The 22,433-nt window shown below is 41.8% G+C and overlaps 1 protein-coding gene across 1 annotated transcript in view; it reads left to right on the forward strand.

The window, feature by feature from the left end:
• The window catches only part of LOC138268182 (anoctamin-10-like), a 309,854-nt gene that overhangs the window by 163,950 nt on the left and 123,471 nt on the right, over positions 1-22,433 (forward strand). The gene's annotated exons all lie outside the window — the stretch shown is intronic.

Consider the following 22,433-nt stretch of genomic DNA (forward strand, 5'->3'; position numbering starts at 1 on the left):
TGGTGGCCTCATTGATTATTGGGGAATTGGTCTCCTGAAGGTTCTGGATGTGTAGATCATTAAACATGAGTGGATTGATTATACTGGTGGGCGACACTGGTGAAGTAAGTGCAACATGATATCTGAATGCACGACCATAGCTTCTCCCAACTGTATGTTGTTGGCTGAATGAGTTAATGAATGACCACATTACAAGTTAGGTATCATATTTGCAGCTGCCCAGCAATGTGGGAGTATATGGAGGAGAAAACTAGTGCTATGAGCCGGGGAGGGAGGGTAGTTATTTTCTGATTTAAAAAAATAGCCACACCAGTCACCATGTTGTCACTGTTGCCAACATGCTCAGTCATGCTGTCAAGCTGCAAAATATTCCTGGCATAAAGGCAGCGAGTGAAGCCGAGAGTCTTAATTCCCAACTTAGGCCCTCATTCTGACCTTGGCGGGCGGCGGAGGCCGCCCGCCAAAGTCCCGCCGTCAGCTTACTGTTCCGCGGTCGAAAGACCGCGGCGGTAATTCTGACTTTCCCGCTGGGCTGGCGGGCGGTCACCTTCAGGCCGCCCGCCAGCCCAGCGGGAAAGAGGCTTCCACGATGAAGCCGGCTCGGAATCGAGCCGGCGGAGTGGAAGCTGTGCGACGGGTGCAGTTGCACCCGTCGCGTATTTCACTGTCTGCGCAGCAGACAGTGAAATACATTTAGGGGCCCTCTTACGGGGGCCCCTGCAATGCCCATGCCAGTGGCATGGGCACTGCAGGGGCCCCCAGGGGCCCCGCGACCCCACCTACCGCCATCCGGATCCCGGCGGTCGGACCGCCGGGATCTGGATGGCGGTAGGGGTGGTCAGAATCCCCTCGGCGGCGCAGCAAGCTGCGCCGCCGTGGAGGATTCAATGGGGTGGCGGTAGACTGGCGGGAGCCCGCCAGTGGTGCCGGTCCGACCGCGGCTTTACCGCCGCGGTCGGAATCCCCATTGGAGCACCGCCGGCCTGTCGGCGGTGCTCCCGCGGTCCTCCGCCCTGGCGGTCTTTGACCGCCAGGGTCAGAATGACCGCCTTAGTGCCTTGATCCAATGAACGGAGTTTCAGCACCATAATTTCATTTTCCAGTAGGGTTGACAGAGCTACATCTCTGTACCCTACATTTAACAAGAGCTGAGGTTTAACAGGCAGCGGGTTCTCCATCAAAACTCCACAGAGCTTTCTCCAACTCCTACTTCTTAATACCCTGATTGACCATGGAATGTTCCACTTCACACAGCGCACATGTGCATGAATTCTACCCTATGCACCTGACTACTGGCTTTAAAAGTGCCATTTAGCAGGCATCCATGTACCAAGGCAGAGTCTGAGATCTGCCAGTCAGGACTGATGAGACTCATCACAAAAACTAAGGGTAGATATAAGCACCTCCTCTGTTGTAATAAAAATGTCATTGTTCTTGTATGCGAAGGTAGAGTTCAAAAGCCCATCCAACATGAATGTATGTTTGCAAAGTTTATTGCATAGTTACTTAAAACCTTTGGCTAAGAAGAGTGTGGCAAGATAAAATCACATTCTTACAACACTGGCCCTAAGTAACACAAATGTAAAACCATTAGCCACAGTATTTCACTGACCCAGTCTTTTTCCTTTTAGAGCTGGAGCACCGAAGGCCTTGTGCCTCACTGTGCAACACCTGTACCCAACTGCTATTGTGTTTTGATCTTGATCAAAATCCATGAATAAAGTGAAATAAATAATTAAGGACAAATCTTTTTCTGCAATTTACATGTGATCAGGATGTGACCATACAAATGCACCCAGGGCTTTTTTTGAGACAATATTCCACAGTCAACATGACCTACGTAGCCCACCTCTTTTTGCTATTTGCCTCTCTTTCTCTGTCTGGTTGGATTTTTATTTCCCCAATAACATTCGTTCTTATCTCAATAGCAGTTCTTGGCTCTGTTTCTTTTGTGGGCTGGAAGATCAAGAGCAGCCATGCAGGCCACCTCGTCTGAGGGAAGTCTCTCAAGAACAGAACCTTTATTTTTATACACAATCTACACTTCCTAATCTGGAAAATCTCATTAATGATCCCTAATTGTGCCCTCTACTAGAACAACCTGAAACTACTGATTTCCACAATTCTTTTACATATGTACCCTGTCAAGTAGCAAACTGACAGGGTAGTGAAATGGTTATGATTCTCAGACCTTGGTGCCACTTGTAACAATGCCAATTTAAATGTCACCCAAACTTAGAGATGCTAGCCCTTCCACTTCTAGGTCAGGATCCTGAGCTCAGGTTGGAAGACCAGAAATTGTTTAAAGTGACATACTGTGGTTTATCATCATCATCAAACAATCCTTAATTCGATTGTATCTCACAATCATAAAAGCGGATAAAACATACAAATAACACCAATCAACAACCACATAAAATGAATAACTAAAGTAAATCAAGAGATACAACAATTGATACAATGTGATAAAAATCCCTACAAAAACTGAATCCAATTATTCTTCTGAAAAACTGTATAAAGTCAATAAAACCATATATTTAAAAAGCAGGGACAGTTGTCCTGGCTAAAAACATTTAAAGATAAGAGGCCTCCATAATTTGCCTAGAAATGTGATCTGGCTTTAATTACTGCACATAAATATAAACCTAATCCATTACATATTATAATTGATGGAAGGGACAGCAGGTAGATAAAAGCTGGGCGGCACTGTTTAAAATGCGTGGAGTTTAAAAGTGGAGTCACAAGCACTTTCCTCAAATCGGAATCAAATTTGCAAAAAAAACTTTAATGCTGGTGCTTTGGTCTGAGACTGAATCACAGGGACATTTTCCCAGAACTGGGGTCCAGTCGTTGGTAAGCGGAAAACTGACGAGTCAGTGAAATGTTTCTAGTCTTAGGCGTGTGAGGACATATCAATGCCTCAAATTCAGTACATATTTTAAATATGGTTCCATGCCATCTGATTGCTTCAAAAGGAGATTCCTCCTTACACTAGATTTCTTTGACTCAATGGCCCACCTCGAGTCAGCCAGATAAGTAAGACAGATGTTTTTCAGATCTTTCCTGGAAAGTGTTTCCATTTTTTCTGGTGTAAAGTATAACTCAGGGTGGCCCAGGTCCGAAAGAAAGTTCTTTATATAATCCAGCCATGGAATTTGCAGCGAATGGCTTAATGATTGAGCATCTTCTATAATGGCCCTATTGAGGCTAGCAAAATCGGAGGTCCATACTTTATGCCAAAGTAAAATTGGTTGCATGCTTATAAGGTCTGTAATGTATGTTACCCCCATTTCTGTATGGCATGCCAAGGTTGAAGTGGATTTTGGCACACTTAAGATAGACTTTAGAAAATCATTTTCGGCTAGCTGTAGGGCATTACATTTCCTATATACCCAGAGGTCTGCCTCATACAATGCAACAGAGACACATTTTGCGTTATAAATTGTCATCATGTCTTTGGGGGTAACCCTACCAACTTTTTTGGAACACATTTTTACAGCCATAATAGTTTTCGTAAAAAGTAGTTTCCTAGACCTGATGGCTTGCAGCCAGGTACCTTTATTATTGAACATAATACCTAGATATGAAAAGGTTTCTATGTCATCTATTTTGACACCCTTTAAAATGAGTTGGGATTTTTTTGCTGATTTTGTACCACAGGTCATCGTAAAGGTTTTAGAGTGATTGATTTTAAGACCTAACTCTTCCATATAATTATCAAAAGTTGTTAATAGTCGCTGCAAAGCTACTGGGGTACGTGCCATCAAAACAGCATCATCCGCATACGTAAGTGCTGGAATCTTTCAGAAGCCAACTTGTGGAAGATCTCTACAAGCAGTAGATAGAACAGCCTCTAATTTATTCATGTATAGGGCGAACAATAGGGGAGCTAGAACACAGCCTTGGAGCCCCCCCGCTTTACAGGAAAGACTGAGGTACACTCCCCCTGAGACCCATAACGCACCCTAGCTTTAGCTCCAGAGTCTAGTTCCCTGATGAAGTGAACTATTGTAGTATATACCCCCATATCCAGCAAAATGGGCCAAAGTTTGCTGTGAATTATGCAGTCAAACGCTGAAGTCAAATCCACAAATACAAGGTGTAAAGCTCCTATCTTGGCCTTCGTATATTTACCAATTATAATATCTAGATTCAGGGCCTGTTCCACAGTCCCTGCCCCAGCCCTGAAGCCGTATTGTAGGTTCAATAGGGTATTATTAACTTCCGTCCATTCCCGCAACCTGTTTAGGACAATGCGTCCAGCAATCTTTGCGAGGGTGTCAAGCAGTGAAATTGGCCTGTAACATGCTGGATTTTGGCAATCTCCTTTTTAAAATATTGGGCCAATAATGGACTCAGCCCAGGTTGGGATAAAGGCTGTGACACAACAGGCTCGTAAGACCTGTGTCAATAAACGGCCCCATAGAAAAACATTAGACTTATAGATATCAATTGGGACTCCATCTGCGCCTGGTGCTTTCCCACTCTTACTGGCGTTGATAGCATAAAATTACCTCATTTAAAATGAATGGTGGAGTAATAGGCTGAAAGTCCAATCTGTGGGCGTTTGTGTCTAGGACTAGATTTTTGGAGGAGTATATTCTGGGAAAATAGGTAACCCACCCCTCTTCCATGATGGCTATTTCAATACTTGGTGGCGTTCCATCACACAGGAGGGGGGAGTTCACTATCCTCCAAAATTTGGCATTGTCATTCTGGAGACTTGCATCATGAAGAGAATGCCACGCCTCATCTTTTAAATTTTGTTTCCTATTTTTTATAGCCTTTTTATACTCATGTCTGATAGTAGTAATTTCATGTTTATCAGGGTTTTGACTGTAAGTCTCTTATGGGCCTGTGTACATTCAGTATCAAACCACCCTTTGTCTCCCCGTGGTCTAGATTTACACATGTTTGCTGTGAGAGACTGTTTGATTCCAGTGGTGATTGCTGTGAATGCTTTAATACACTCCTGTGATCTGATGTTGTCTGAGAGGCAAATTTCAAACTCATTAGCGTATTCACTCAACAGTTGTTTCATAAAACCTATTGGTTCAATCTGTGACCAACGAATAGAATAACCATTCCTTGCACCCAGTTTGATGTTCACTACCTTCTCTGCTACTCCCTTATATTTTTTATAGCTTGAGGCAATACAAGGCGTAAGCTTTGAGGGTAGTGGTTGCTAAGCGCGATGTCGTGGATTTTGTACTCAGACGTGCAGAAAACAAAATTATTAGACGCTAATACAAAGTCAATTATAGTGTTGGCACATCTGCCATTAAAGGTAGGTTTTAGTTGTGAATTACTATTGTTTGAACCATTACAAAAAAAGAGGTCAAATTTAAATAGTACGTCATTCAACAAGTTACTGTGGTGGTTGTAACTAAAATGGAATAAGTCATAGTTTCCGCCTGTACCAAAGGAACAGGGTTTCTCGTCTATTTGGGAACACAGATGGGTATTAAAATCGCCCCCCACACGATAAAGGTCTCTTTATGTGAGGAATTACATACATAATCCAGGTCTTCCTGTAATAGCCTGAGTGTGTGTAAGAAATTTTGTTGGGGGCATTATTATAAAAAATAATAATCGCTAATTGTGCTTCGTTTTTTAATTCACATAGTATCATTTGATAGAACGTATTAGAAATTGAGCGAATCACCTTTATTGAATCGAACTTATTGGAAATGAATGTGCACAGTCCACCTTTCGCCCTGCCCCATGAACAAGGGACTGCAGGAGTGTGAAATGTCCTAAAGCCATTTATGTGAATGGGATCTACAGATCTAGTCTCTTGTAGACACACACAAGAAAGAGGTCTAAAAAAACTAGCCAATCCTCATTCTCGATTTTAGTACGCAGACCCGCCACGTTCCAGAATAAAAGATTGTCTCCCGGAGTAATTATGCCCAATCCCGGAGGTTCTTGTTGTACTACTTTCCTTATTGATGTGGATATATTAGTCTCCATCTCTATGTGGAGTGTGGGAGTGATGTGGAAATGGCCAGGTGAGCAGGAACTCCACCTGTTGGGTTTCATCAATAAAATCCTGTCGAAGTAATTTTTCCATTACCATCCTTTCGTCTCCTGTACTCCCCACCAGGCCAACACCGCTCTTCAATAGATCAGGAGCGGTGCTCATCAATATGGGCCTTGTCCTGCCCGCAACCTGATCTATTGTCAGTCAATCAACTTCTTCCAGAGAAAGGGCATGAAATTTGTTCTTAGTAGGGACCATATAATTTCTTTTAGGTCTGCTTTGTTGTTTTACAGAATCTATGCTAGGTTGGCCATGCCTCCCATTAAAATTGTAAAAGAAACCTAAAGGGAGCAGTGAAATGCCATGGTCAGAGATCTGTCTCAGACTTAAATTGCTCAAAATGTCTTCGACCAATTTTGGGGTTTAAAACGAAAGTACCACGCAGTCACCTCTTAATGTTTTGTGATTCCTGCCCACCCATTTTACCCTTCTGACCATTTTAATTTCTTCAAAAAGTGTATCTGTCATACCAGGTTTCAAACGGGTCCCTATCCAATTCAGGGATTTATTTCTCAGTGCTGTCCATGTTTCCCTATTACCCACGGGTAGGGTGGGGATATTTGCAAGAACTACCATATAGGGAGTTACAGCGGGAGGGAGGTCTAGTGTGTCTCTTAATGTTGGTAAAATATCCAGGGGATGTTTCAGTCTTTTCTGTGGTTCCGAGCCATTTGTATTTGCTTTTGATTGTTGGAAACGTCTGGTACTGGTTAGGGAGGTACAAGGATCTACATGTCGTTGGTTAGCTCGGGAAATACTTGGTGGATGTTGACGCTCTTTGGGGGAATTTGAATTCCGGGTTAAGTCTATATCACCACAATGTTGAGAAATTGTTGGGCCTAAAGACTGAGCCTTCACTAAGTTGAGTATTGACTCCACGTTTTCCTCCACTTGGGTTAGGCGCTTTATCAGTAACTCAAAGGATTACTTAACTAATTGTTCCAAGGCATTAATAGTGTCTAAGGTATTAGTTTTTTCTTTAGCTATAAATTGTTTAGGCTTCTGACCGGATTTTATATTGTCAAGATTGATTTGAGTTTGTTCCGTGGGTTGAATTCCAAAATTGCCATATCTGTTTATAACAGACAGCTCTTGGCTGGATACTCTAACCTTTCTTGTTAGTTTGGGTTTCCTTGTGCGTTTGAGTGAAGGTGAATGATCATCAGCCTCTGAGATAGACTCATTTAGATAGTGGATACATCCATTTGAGCCTTTTCTTTGAATCCCACTTTCCAACAACTTTGTCTGTTTTGGGGAGGCTGATACTAGCGGAAGGGGGTTATTAGGATTAGATGAAGATCCCAACGGGCACTTCGGAATTAATATCCTTTCCTCGACGTTAGTAATCTGTTTCTCAATAGCACCCATTGCTCCTAAGATAAATGTTAGTATTGAAGAGTGATCTTTGTGGGAAGTAGTATGTTTTGCACTAAGTTGCTTCCTCTTTCCCATTTTTGACTAATTACTTTGTGCTAAGAGGTTCAGCCAGTGCTGCTCTAAAGCACTTCTAGCCAATAACTAAAACTAGTAAAGTAAACGCAGCTAGAACGATATAAAATGGCCTTATAACAGCACAAGGGTGAAAGTAACCTTATCAGAATACAGAAAACCATTAATATAATTGCCTGTAATAATATGCAGTTCATCACTCAGCAACAAAAAATAATGTACAAGAATACCTGCCTAATTTCCTAGCGACCACACACTTTCAAGTCGCACAGTGGCAGAGGAAGTTTCGGGGGGGAAGCCCAGCCCAGCCTCTTCTTGTCGATGACGGGCCCGCCCGTGGCCCAGGCTTTGCCTGGGTGCCGCCCGCGCGCGTCCCGCAAGGCGGGAGCCCGATTTTGAATTTAAAGGGGCGCCTGCCCCCACACCAGCCACAGGCTCCTGGGCCTGCCCCCACACCAGCCGCTGTCCAACTCGCGTCCCGCGAGGCGGTAGCACGATTTTGAATTTAAAGGGGCTCCTGGGCCTGCCCCCACACCAGCCGCAGTCCAATGTGCGTCCCCATTGCTGTGGTTAACACAATGGCTGAAGAACGCTCAGCGAAGATGGGGACTATACTTATCCCCGGTCACCAGGATAACTCTTACTGTGTGGGACAGGATGTAAGAAATGGCCTTCTTCCCCTTCAGCCCTATCGCCTACAACACTTACTTCACCCAAGCCAAAACTCCAGCGAGCTTTGTCGCGTTGAGGCAGTGAGGATGTTTCATTCCAGGTTCCCTATTTACTAATTGCCAGATTCTCCCATTTGAGACTTTAAGGCAGATATTTACCGTCCCTGAAACTGGAAGATTAATATATACACACAAGTGCAGCAGTGGCTTATGCATTGTCAATTAATTCAGGGGTATTGCAAGTGCTCATGCAATGATGCTTAAAGGACGGTCTCCATAACAAAGCTCTAATATCTTCCCTATACTAGTTGCTCATTGATATCTCCCTGCAAACTAAGATTCTGTGGCAGCAAAGATGGGAAAAAGAAGTGGGAGAGGAATTCTCCCTCAAAGACTAGGGTAAGCTACATGAGAAAGTACTCACATTTGCTATGAATGTCTGCCCTTGATAAACCCTAAACAAGGTACTGACCTATTAGTATTAAACACTGCTAAGAGCACACTTTACTGTATGGGCTACAGAGAGGTAGGTACACTCCTCCATTTACTATGGAGATGCCCCAAGGTGAGGAGATTCTGGAACCAGGTGATCAAGTATTTAAATGGGCTTTTTGCAACACTGATCCTGAAGGACCCTGGGGTAGTTCTACTAGGCAAATCATGTCCATCCTGTAGATCGCCGAAATCTGTCAAAGGCAAACAGCTGACAATGGCAGTAGTAGCAGAAACACAAGTAACTCTGTGGTAAGGACATGGCATGGCACGCACAGCATGACTTCTTCGAATTTAGGGCATCCTGGCCATGGTCAGGTTAACACTCTGAGCACAGAATAAGCCCAAGAGCTGTTATATTGTATGACAACCCTTCATTTAGCTAATGGCACATGAATTCAGAGCACTATCATACCCAAAACATCTCAGGGTCCTGAGACCAATATCATAACACATGACTTAAACAATGGTTTTGCTGCCGGTCCACTTCCATATAGCGGAGGCTAATCATCGCAGCGTTAATGAGCAGAAGAAGGCGGCTAGGAAATGTAAGAGACTTACAACACTTGGGATGAACACACATTATGAGCTGGCCGGGGAATGAGTGAGAACGACAATGCGAAGGCAACATCTTAAAAGCTATGTATTTTTTTTTTCAAATACTCCTTGCCGGCCAGGAGATTGTAGTTGATGGTATACGTCAAGATTTGAAACAATGAAAATACAGTTGGACCTAAAGTGAAAAGAGCAGTGCCTTTGCTCTTCAACTAGAAGCCTTGTGTCCAGTGCTTAATTTGATCCAGTTAGCAAGAGAGAGGAAAACATGCAAAGCGGAAAGATGGAGTAAAAGAAAGACAGAAAACATGTCACAATGTGAGAAAGCAGTAATATGCAAGAGTGAGATAAAAGGGGGGTGTTTGTCAGTGGATTAAAGAGGCCTAAGGCCTAAGGTGAATTGAAAACTACACAGCTTCGGTTTTCGGCACGTTGATATTTCATTGCACCACCCGCATCCTTCTGGTCATCTGCACTCATTCATTTACAAATTAAGCACTGCCTGTGTCATCTTTACATATTCCCACCTTCTTGTTTCCTGAGTCGGTGTTTCCGTACCAACGCATTCCATATTCTCATGTATTTCTTCAAGAGCAAAGTTAATCTAAAGGATGAGTGGGTCACCAATGTCCAGACAGGCTTCTACCTATAAATGTCTTTATTAGTTCACAAGCCTTTTCACCAGCCTTAAACATGCTGAGAGAGAGAGGGGTCCAGCTTGAGGGACTCCTGGTGGCCTTATTCTTAGTTTAAAAGCGTGGAGGCAGTTTTTAAACTGGAAATGCTTGAATCAAATGAACCATTGGGAAGTCCCCATGAAATATTCTGTTTCATAGTTGTTGGTTGGATGTCACATTAAATAGGCACATTGTCTTTTCCTTATTCAGAAATGGTAAGTACACAAAACAGGAAATGAAGCATTTGTTTTGATATTTACAAAAACATATGCACTCTTTTTCCAACAAGACCGCATGTGCACTCATTATCAAAACTCCCCATTAAATGTGTCAATTCAACTGCGTTTGCATCTAGGGAGGTACAACACTCAAATGAGTTTAGCATCATAGTCAGTACTTCCTCAAGCCATCAAATTGCAAACTGGTGATTTCTGAAAGTCAATATCTGATGAGCGCCAGTGAAGGCTGTCTTTCTCTTGATGGTCTGAAGTGCATGGAGCTAGAAAGTTGGAGAAAGAGAGAGAGTAGGAGTGCGCTCTGTGGGCAGTGAAATGCTTGATGGTTTTAATACGTCTAGGTGCAGTGGCCTCTTTAACCTCGTATAAACTTTGTGAGAATAATGCGGGAGCCTAGCATACAGAGGAAAGTCTGGAGTTCATCTCTGACTGTGTATTAGAAAAAGTTTCTCAGCTACTGTCGTAGATGGGTTCCAGTATTCTTACCCATACATTAAAGTGTGTCACCTGTTTCCCCTTTATAAATATCTGGTTTAATGGAGTGAATACCTTCTGACTAGTCAAGGTTTCCCCTTTCCACCAACTCACCTGCCTTCAGCTCTCTTGGGCCCAGATTTAAGAGGGCCTAGCGCCATCTAACGACACATTAGCCTAATTTTTTTTACGCTGATGTGGCTTTAGATGGCCAAAAATGTCACACCAGATATACAAAGTGCCGCAATGCTTGCTTTGCGCCACTTTGTAATCCCTTGCACCACATTTTGCCTGTGCCAGGCATAATTTATGCAAGGCGTTCCAGCACTATGGGGGCCGAAAAAATGACGCAAGGAAACCTAGGAGATTTCTTTGCGTCATTTTTTACAGCATGTTTAACGCCTGCTCAGAGCAGGTTTTAAAAGAAGGCTCCCATTGGTTTCAATGGGCCTCTGGATGCTTTGCAGGATTAGCGTAAAAATCCTACAAAGCGCCAAACTAGCATCAAATGTTTAGGCGCTAGTTCCCTAACTACCACCATGGCGCGTCATATATTAAATACGGCGCACATATGGTGGCATTAGGAGAGCGCCAAGGGGTGCAAGAAAAGTGGCGCTGCACTAAGTGTCACTTTTCATAAGTCTGCCCCTTGGTAAAGAAACAACTTTGTTGCCATTTACATTCCTAAGTCAACCTTTTGTGTCCCATTGGTGTATTTTTCTAGACGGTCTGAACAATCAGCATATGTAGGGACCTCTTTCATGTTCATCCAGTATCTGTCACTAAAACCATGATCGGGTTGTCACACATATCCAGAAATTAACTCATGAGATCCCTCAAAACTAGTCACTTTTTGCAGCTAGACAAAAATGTAAGAACTGGTCCTGTTGAAAATACATCCATGAAGTACTGAAGTAGATCTCATGACCTTTTCAAATAAATCTAACCATGTTTACTGCAAACTTATAATTAGGAAAAAGTTTGGGTTTCAACCAGTAACTCCTTTCCCTTGGGGAGGTTCCATCTATTGCTTGTTCTGCGTCTAACACAGGCTTCTCCATTGAGTAGCTTGTGAGCTACTGGTTGCTCTTCAGGTACCCATATTTAGCTCTTCCGTGCGCAGTCCAGTCTAATTCACCGGAAGCTTTTACTTGGCTCAGTTAATGTGGGTATAATAAAACTGAAAAGTGTGTATTCAAGATGAAAATGTGTATATTTTCAGAATCAATAATCATATGTCTATTTGTTTTGCTTTACTGTAGACTAAGAAGAAATACACACATACTGAAATGTATTTTTTGTATGCAACCCTCTCAGTCCGAGAAAAACATTTATCAAGGCACTTTGCAAGGTTTGAATAAAAAGGTCAATGATGTGCAACACAAGTGCACATCTGAAGAAAATCACTGCAGTGAAATAAAAGTGTACTGCTTTACTTCAAACTGAGAGGAAACACGGAAAAAAGGAATTCTACCAATGTAGAGCTCTTAGTCTGAGTAATTCATTTATTAAAGCACTGTTTCCGGTTTGAATGAAGGAGACATGTAGGTCAAATGCAGTTACACAAATACACTTCTAAAAATAATCACAGCAGTAGAATAATAATGCTCATAAAAACAAACAAATAAAATACACTACTTTAATCATGGATTATATACCTGCATATACAGTGATTATATATTCATGCACAATGGAAAGCTACAAATAATAATCAAAAAGAATTCACCACCATGGAGCTTGCGTGCTTCATCTCTTTGCCAACAACAGACCGTGAACCCAGTCGACCCTGAAGAGAGAGAACTACCTTCAAGGGAGTGGCGGGGGGCAAAGGCATCCCTTTCCCTCCTGAGTTCAATATTTCTACAGTCACCTAGCTTCCTCTTCTTGTATACTTTAAACAGGCTGGAGAAAAGAATTCTAGAAATCCCTACTCTCATCCAGTGAGTTGTTGTTCAAACGCTGGCCAACACAGATTGGTTTTGAGAAGGGTACGTTGTAAATTGGCCACATCCCAAGGTGCTCCTCCAAGACCAAACCGTTTCTTGCCGTACCATAAACATCATCCTGGTACATCCTTATCTCACTCCTGCCCCTCCATGTTATGTTCTAGCTGTTGGTGAGAAAGATCACAAAGAGTGAAAACATGAGCAAAAACCACATTGCAAAACTTGTGCACAGAAAAATACCTGCACCTCTAACGTGATGGTGGCTAAAGCTAAGTTAAGCACAAAATGGAGTTTGTAATCAGAGTGGAGCTGGTGGTCACCAATGTGACGGTGTGTGAAGCTAAGCTAAGGACAAAATGGAGTCAATGGTCTTGATGAAGCAGTGTTTAAGTACATATATCATTACACTCCACCCTTTGACCAGTGACTCTCAAAACATACAGGTCTAAAATCAACTATTTTGGGTTTAAACATTGCAAGCAAATTGGGTATGCATTGTACACAGAAACAGAACGTTATAACTATAACTATAGAAATTACCACCAGTATCCCACCTAAGACATTGTCTAATTGCCCAAAATCAGGCAACCACTGAAATACCCAATCCCACCACCCTTTATCCACATCTTGTTTTACTCCTTTCACCAATTCATGGAAAGCATCAATATGGGACTGGAGGGACTTAGAGTGGTGGGACATCCCTCCAAACTCAGCACACTCATGATCATGTTTTAGTAATAAATAGTCAATGGCAGACCTATTTTGTAATGCAGCTTTTCTGGTTTTACATATATCTAGTAAGAATTCAGATAAAGCAATAGAAGTGTGATTAATATTTTTAACCATTAAGCATACCAACTTATTGATCATTTGAGTATTATAAACGGCTAAGCCGGGTACGCCTACAATAGAAAGACTCAATCTTAGATATTCTGATTGGGATAATAATTGAATGTCTGAATCACAATCCTCACTTAATTGAATTGCGTACCTAGGAGAAGGAGTATGTACAGAGTTAAATGGAAACATAAAGAGCCTTAATCGTGTAAAGATACACTGTCCACCAGTGATATTAGCGGGAATATAGGTGAAGGTGGCGTTTCCACACAAGAAGAGCCAACCTACTGGTAATTTTACATGTTTTGTTTAATGTGACTGGCATCTGTCACCAAGTGATGACAAGCCATGTAGTTGGTGATGTTTTTGAAGTGTTGATCTGTGTGGCGAAAGCACAGGGTTTGATGTTCCCAAGGGATCTTTTGAGAAGACCCCCTCGTGCCTTCTAAATGTAGTTGAACACATTTCCCAATGTTACGAGGATTGCAGGACATCTGGTAACAGACATCGCCTGTGGTGATATTGTATAGAATGATCTGAGTGAGATTATCCAACTTTTCATTTGTTGCTTCTTGAGAGTCCCTACAATACTAGTAGGGACTGAAATGAGTTTTCACGTCATGTTCTTCAACATCCCCATCCTGGTTGGTGACATTAAAAATACACAACAGGACACTTGCAGGTGTAGGTATTGCAATCAAACAAGTTGATAGAACATCCAAGAGACTCTGCATAGTTCCCATGTAGAAGACTATTCGTTTAAGCACAACTCATGCTGAGTGGGTCCATATGTTCTCTGTTAAGTGTAGCATTGGTGTCGCTTAACTTGGTCGATCAATCAGGTTGAAGTTGGGGGTGTTGGGCCCCTCCTGACCACACACTCAGGGCAGAAGCAAGTAGTAGTATGATCTGTAAAAGAGACAAGTATGATCATTGTCGCAAATAACATTTGTCAGTTAATATGTGCTCCCATTTTTCCTTTTCTGGTTTCATAATCAGGAGGACATTGTCTGGGCCCTTAGCTATGATTTCTGCTGATTTAGGAGGATGGTTTGGAATTTTACCCACACCTTAGCACCACGATTTTTATCAGCTGAACCAAAGCCTCCCTCTCTACGTTCTGTAAGAAGGGCTAGGGCAGACCCTTTTTTTCACTATTCCTCCATACACTGGGATAATTACCATTTGGGCAATCCTTTCTCCTGTTTGTATTATTAAGTCAGTGTCTCTGCTATTCAGAAGAAGAGTTTTGATTTCTCCTTGATAGTCTGCATCGATCACTCCCCCCTAGACCTGAATACCTTTGACTGCTAACCCAGATCTGGGAGCAATCAATTTGAAATGCTCTGGGGGAATCTGTATTCCAACACCTGTTTCACAGAGTGCCATATCTCTCGGTTTCAATGTGTATGCTTTGAAAGCATTGTAAATCAAGACCTGCAGACTCTGGTGTGGCTCTGTAAGGAGCTATGACTTCAGGTTTTATTTCCCAGTGCATGATGGTGTTGGTGACCACCTGGAGTTGTATCTGCAATGCGGGGGTTAACATTCTCATCAGGGCAGTCTCAGCATTTGTTAGTGGTCTGTTATTCAGAATCTTGAGGGCTTCATTTAAATGCTTTCTCCAGTTTTTCAAAGTTCCATCTGATAATTATCGTACTTGGTCCTTCAGCAAGCCATTCATTCTCTCAATTAGTCCTGAGGCTTGTGGATAATATGGTATGTGATAAATCCACTCAATGCTGTGTTATACACAGTAATCTTGAACCAATTCTCCTTTAAAGTGTGACCCATTGTCACTCTGGACTAGAAGCGATACCCCATAATATAACATTAACAGTTCCCGGGGTTTGATGGTATTGTGCTGAGTAGCATGTTTAAATAGGACAGCAGTCAGGTAACCAGAATAGGTGTCCACTACTATACAAATATATTGACACCCACGACTAATCGGTAGTGGCCCAATGTAATCAATTTGCCATATCTGTCCTGGTAACTTTTCTCTCTCCAATTGACCTCTGACAGTTTGTGGGACAGACCTCTGCTTTGTGTGCAGACAAATAGGACATTACAAAGTCACAGTTTTTATCAAATCTAGGGGAATGTACATCCCTCTAATCTCTGCCCACCTGTAAATGGCTGTCTCTCCCAGGTGTCCACATTTTTGGTGCGCCCATTTAGCCATCCCTACCAAGTCAGAATCCTTTGTTGCCACTTCTGCCTCTGAGATTTTGGCTTTGTCATCTGCCAGGGAATTGAACCAGCGTTCTAGTGAATTAATGGGACAGTGAGCATCTACATGATACACAGTACCTTTGCTCCAGCATTTCCCAAATTTCTTGCCACAGATCTTTGCCCCATACTTCCTTAGAATGAATATACAAGTTATGTGCATGCCATATGGGAAGCCAGGTGGCTAACCCATTGGAGGTGGACCAAGAATCAGTGTAAATATGGCAAGTTCAAGGCAGCTCCTGTTTCAGCGCCTGATACACAGCATACAGTTCTGCATATTGACTACTCTTCCCTTCTCCTGTAGTGGATTGTGACACCTGTTTGTGTAGAGTGGCGGTGCCTGCTGTTCCCGCTCCAGCTCTGTCTTGAATATACCATTTCCAATGTATGATACTAGCTTCTTGTGCATGCCCTTTGTGGTGTGTTTTAGGTGAACTCATCACCTACTGCATTATTGGAATCTCAGTTCTTAGAATCACATTATGACCTAAGGTTATTTGCTTAGTATCCACTAGAGCCCAATAACACACTAGCAGCTGTTTCTCAAAGGGAGTATATCTCTTTCCAGCCTCAGGTAACTTTTTAGTCCAGAACCCCAGGGCCACCCTTGTTCTTCCCTGCTTTTGCCACATACTCCGTACTCCAGTATTGGAACTTTCATAGATTCACATGCTTGAATCATTTCCCGTCGGCGAGATGGGAATCCCCGGTACCTTAAAAATGACAATGTCCCAAAGACATAACATCTATAACAAAGACATTCTCTTCATTTTAACAACCCATCCAAGTCTTTATATAAAAAGAACCAAACTTGAACCTCAGCCAATCAGAGAGTACCACCCTTTAGAACCCTCCCGAGAGAAGCTCCAGCACCTCAGATTTTCTGCTGCACGTCGTGCTAGGGAGTCTCCTCTGAGCTCTGCTCAGTTTATTCTTGTGAGAGAAGATTTTCTGAATATATTGGAATTCCTTTTGCTATTGGGTGTCTCTGATACACACTTCTACCTTCTGGAGCCTGTTATAACAGCAGGATGTCAGACAGAGAGAGGAAAAGTCTCTTCAGAGCCTGCAGTACTTGTGGAAGGAAAAGACTCCATTCAGAAGACTCTCATACAGAGTGTATATATTGCCTCAACCTTGAACACTGCTGATTGTAAGGTATGTTGTGCCTTTTCTTCAAAGACTTTGAAAGATAGAGAGGGGAAGCTGTTGCTTTGGCTCAAAAGCTGAGGACAAGAAAAAACCCTGTCTCAGACTGTGACAGTAAAGAGTCTTCATGGTCTTCAAGGAAGTCTCAAAAGGCATAGATCACCTCAATCTAAAAAGGGTTTGAGAAAACCCTCATAGACTTCTAAAAAGACCTCTCAGGGGCTCTGGTGAAGGCCGCAGTCTATCATCTTCACCTCAGGAGAAAAGATCCTCTTCTAAATCCAGTCATCGGCCTTCAACATCGAAGGAGGTCTCAAAATCCTCCTCAGACCCTTCCACACCCCCTTCAAAGGTGTTGACAATGTTTAGAAAACCTGCCTCAGCCTCTGAAGATAGACCGTCGTTGACGATTCCTACGTCGACGAGATCATTGTCGTCGATTCCGTCGTCGACGAGGACATACACGGCAGCTTCGTCGGCAGAGACGACTGTAACCTCTCTGGGAAGGGTGACTTCTTCCTCATCGTCGACGACATCCACGACGATGATAACAAAATCAAGACCGTTGACGCTGAAGATCAGAACGTTGGTTCCGACGACGACTCCGTCAACAACACCGTCGATGGTCAAGATACCTTTGTCTACGCCATCGTCGACAACACCATTGACGGGAGTACTAGGATTGTCAGATATGACTTGTTAATGGTACAGCCCTTGACACCATCGACGAAGCACAAAAAGAAGCAGTCTGCGTCTGGATGGGGAAATATTACTTCAGGAGCTATGTCCCCAAGTAAAATCACTCCATTAATCCCGACTCATCTCTTCAGAGGAAGATTCAGATGATGATGGGCCTTTCGGGGCAGCCCCTAGCCCTTTGCAGCGTCACGTAAAATACCAAGAGGATGATGACGAATATTATCGCCAGTATTATTCTCCTCAGCAGCAGATGACCTATGTTCCAGAGGACATGGTTTGTGTTCAGAGTTCCCTTATATCTGATCTGCAGTCTATGCTGTCAGATTATAAAAGGAGATTTGCGTTAGTGCCGCAACCTGACATACAGACGGCAGCGGAAATACAGTGGGGATGGATAAAAACCAAGATTACCAAGTGAAAACAAAAAATTCATCACTGGGAAATTATTTCTTTCTTAACATCATTAAATCTTTTTTAATCAAAATGTGAGTCTCCTTGTCCCACTCGCATGGGCTATATACACAAAAACACATAGGACATAGACATCATGTGTGGTAACAAACCATCACATAAACATTACATAAACATTTTTTTTTAAGAAAGGGAAATATACATATAGTAAACAATCAAAACATTAAATAGAAGAAATACTCTTTAACAAATAATATCTACAAGGCTCTTTTTGCACTGTAGTCATTTCATCTGAAAGCTGCTAAACCATTCCTAGGTAGGCAGTATTGTAATATGAGGTAAAGTGGCTCATGTATCATCCAACAGCCAATCCTCTATTGCTGATGTAAGAGTCCGATACAGTCCTGTTTTCTTTTATACAATTCTTTAGAAATTCCCCATAAATTTCTCCAAAGATATAGTCGACGTGTTTCGCCTGTTATTAAATTAGGCCTCCTCAGGACATCAAAACACAGTGACTATATATAGATAATATTAACAAATCACTACTACACTCAAAACACTCATCTTATATACATAGACCACCAGGGGTAGCGGCCCCCCTGCTCACCCTTAAATCACCAGTGTATATCAACTTAAGTCATTCCAGTGGCATAACACACAGGCAACATAGGGAAGTGTCAAAGGTTTGTGGGGTTAGACCTAGAACCGTATCATGCCCATCATCTTCCAATTAAAGCTAATTCTCAGCATAATTTTAAGGGTGTCACCTATAAATTGGTGTAAAATACATGCTACCAGGTGCCAAATAAACTGACCTCAGCATCATCGGGTATTTGAAAAAAACATTTATTTCCTCCATGAAAAGGGGCTCCAAGTACCTGCAAGTAGTACACAAACCGGATTATCTGTATCGAAGGACAACGTGTGGAGATTAAAAGCAGTAGGCTTAAAGAATGCTAACAAAAACGCAACAAAGGGGACTTTCAATGCACTTACCCATACACTCGAGGAGTGTTTCAAAATATAATACGCTCATAGCACAAGTCGCCTTGTCCACGTCCGTGCTAACAAGCATGTTAGCATTATGTGTTTAAATACACAGATGCTGGGGACCGGCAGTGTGCGCAAAGGGTATTAAAGGTAGAAAATTGACTATCGAGCTCCGAACAGAGAAATAGGCTTAGCATGACGGCCATCTTAAAAAGGCAAAATATCATACTAACCTCATAAAGGAGTAAAAGAAATTTACTCAGGGCAAGAGAAAGAATTACCTGTTTGCTAAAGGTGAACTTGAGCAAGCCCTCACTATGCGTTTCCTCATACCAGCATCAGTGCTGCAGAGGCCATTAGTGACATTGTAGCTATGGTCATTCACGGAAGGCACTGTAGGTTGAAAAAGGGGGCTAAAGCTCTCTCTACAATAAGGGACCCAGCGGGGGATATACTGGCAACCCTCAAAGAACGTGGTGAACTTACTCCTAACCATGAGGCAAAGGAGACAGGGCCCAAGAATGAAAAGTTAAACCTTAATTAAGGACCACATTTCATTCAGGTCATTCAGCCCGCTCCTAGCGGTGCCAAATTTTTCAATCAAGCGTGCTTCCATTCGGTCTAGAATGGGTATGACCTATCTGCCTGTTTTTGTTTTATCGGCAATATAGAGTATAGACCATCTCATATCTTCCGCTCTGTGATCTTTTTCCATATAAAGTTCAACCAACGGAGCATTGCGTGCTTTGCACCTAATCCTGGACATGTGTTATAAAATGCGTGCTTTAACTGATTGTGTGGTCTGACTTATATATGTTAAAGAGCATGGGCAAGTAATGCAATAAATCACATTACATTGTTATAATTGGAAAAACGGAGATGGTGATGTGTTTTTCCATTTACTACAATGTTCTTACTCTTTTCCGTATATTTGCATGCCAAGCAATTGTTGCATTGGAAGTGGCCAAATATGGGGGGTAGATCTAACAAACCCCGCAGATCCTGTCTTTTCTTCATGTTAGTGCAGAATGAGGTGTGTACTAGAGTGTCACGAATATTGCGGCCTCTTTTAAATGCAAACAGAGTTTTTTTTATCCCTAATGGGTGAAGAAGTTTCCAATTCTTTTCAATGATGGCCCTAGTCCGGTTAGCTTTGGGATTACCAGTAGGTACACATGTCAGGGGAATCTCCTTGTTTTTCTTGCTTAGGAGTTAATAATGTTTCTCTGGGTGTGTACCAGGCTCACTTACATGCCCCTTTGACTGTTTTCTTTGGGTGTCCTCTATCTATTAGCCTGGATATCAAATCTTCAGAGTTTTAAAAAAAAATCTTCTTTTTTGGGACAGTTCCTGCGAATACGTAGGAATTGACCATATGGCAAATTCTCTTTAAGGGTGCGCGGGTGATTGCTGGAAAAATGCAATAAAGTGTTTCTGTCAGTTGATTTTTTATAGAGATGAACTGACAAATAGCCATTATTAGTCTCAATCCATAAGTCAAAGAAATTGATGTGTTTACAATCAGCAGACAGGGTAAACTTCAAATCAGGTGTGAGGTGATTAATCCATTCATGGAAAGTTGATAGCAATTCCAGATTTCCTTCCCATAACACAAAGATATCATCTATGTATCATAACCATAGTATAACATGTTTTTGAAAGGAATTATTGGTGTTATAAAACCATTTATTTTCAAAGTAGTCCATAACTAGGTTTGCAATTTCAGGGGTGAAGTTGCATCCCATGGCTACGCCTTTGACTTGCAAATACATCTCATTATCAAAGGTAAAGACATTACTTTTTAAAACATAATGTAGCCAAGCGTAATATGAAAGATGTAGGAACCTTGTGTGGGCTGGTTCTCTTATCTAAATATATCTTCATTATTTCCAGTGCTTCATTTTGAGGTATATTGGTATATAGTGCTTCTATGTCTAAAGTCACGAATAACTGTATTGCTTCATTGAAAGCACTCCCTTCAAGCTTATTAATCATATGCATCGAGTCACTAACATATGCTTTGGTATTATATACTAACGGTTTTAGAAAAAATCCACATATTGTGCCAGAGCCGCAAGCTACATTAATAGGTCTTCCTGGTGGGTTACTAGTATCTTTGTGAATCTTTGGAAGGATGTATAGGAGGGGGGGGGTGCGTGAGTTACTCTGATTTAAGAAATCATGCTACCCTTTACAGATCCAGCCTTCTCTTAATGCTTCATCTGTAATTTCTGCGATTATAGATCGTAAACTTGGCAAAGGATCTTCAGTAATAATGCGATAATGATCTTTATTGCCTAATTGATGTAGTACTTCCGTGGCGTATATGTCCTCATCTAGTATGACAATCCCGCCACCTTTGTCAGCTGGCTTAATTATAATACTCTCATTCTGTGATAAAGAGTCAATGGCCTTCCTTTGAGCAATTAGAATGAAAGGAAATTTTCATGTTATTTAGTAAATCATTTTCTCTTAGTACCACATCTTCAAACACTTGAATTTCACGTGGCATACTTATGGTGTCTGGGCAAAATGTAGATTTAAGATGTAAGCCACTATAGTTGTCTTTGTTATAGTGTGTTGGCTCGGGTTAATCCCGAAAGAAAGCGCGCAGTCTCACTTTCCGTAAAAACTGTAAAACTTCAGTTTTAGTATCGACTGCATCTTGTGTTTTAGTAGGTACAAAAGAAAGTCCCTTATTTAATATGGCATACTCTGTTTCTGATAGATTATAATTGGATAAGTTATAAATGGGAATCTTATCCTGGCTTATAGAGTTTATCTTCTGTAAGTTCTCTTCCTGGTTCGAAATTCCCCTTGATCTAGGTATTGGCCCCTGCCCTGTTCTTAATATTGGAATCTGCCTCGTGTCCCACCTCTCCCCCTGCGTCCACCTCTGCCGAAAAAAGGTTGGGCTGTAGAGTTTTGGGGTGTAGAATAAGTGTCAGAGAACTGTTCTATTTCTGAATCTGAAGAAGTTTCAGAAAAAGTGATAAATCTTCTTCGTGATCTAGTCTGAAACTGTAAATTCAGGTTACTTGGGTTGTTATACTTATAAAAATCATCTTTCAAAAAAGGGTAGACTTCCTCTATTTTGAAGTTCTTACTGTCTCTAGCAACGTTAGATGTTTTTTGATTTATAGTGCAGATTTTGAAGTCTGATTTGATCTTGTTACATGATTCTAGTAACTATTTCACATCTTGAATTGTTTGATCCTGTGTAATTTCAAGCTCCAATAATTCAATTTCTTTAAATCCAGTTACACTAACCCTTAGAGCAGTTTCAATAGAGAGGGCCAGCCAGTCGCGAGAACATTTAGTACCAACACCACTAAATTGTAATAAATAGGGCTTGTCAAGAACTAAGATTACTAGGATGTTTCTGACCTGCAATCCTGCTGGAATAGTATTATTTTTCAGATGTTCAAGCAGTACTTGTGCATGGAGTTGGGTCCTGACATTTTTCTTTTTAAGCTGTTTCAATTTTTCAATTTGATCAACATTAGTCGGTGCTAATGTTCGTTTTTTCCCACTTAACAAGGAAGGATTTCCTAATAGCGTATTTA

Source organism: Pleurodeles waltl, chromosome 12 (assembly GCF_031143425.1).
Source record: "Pleurodeles waltl isolate 20211129_DDA chromosome 12, aPleWal1.hap1.20221129, whole genome shotgun sequence".
NCBI classification, from domain to species: domain Eukaryota; kingdom Metazoa; phylum Chordata; class Amphibia; order Caudata; family Salamandridae; genus Pleurodeles; species Pleurodeles waltl.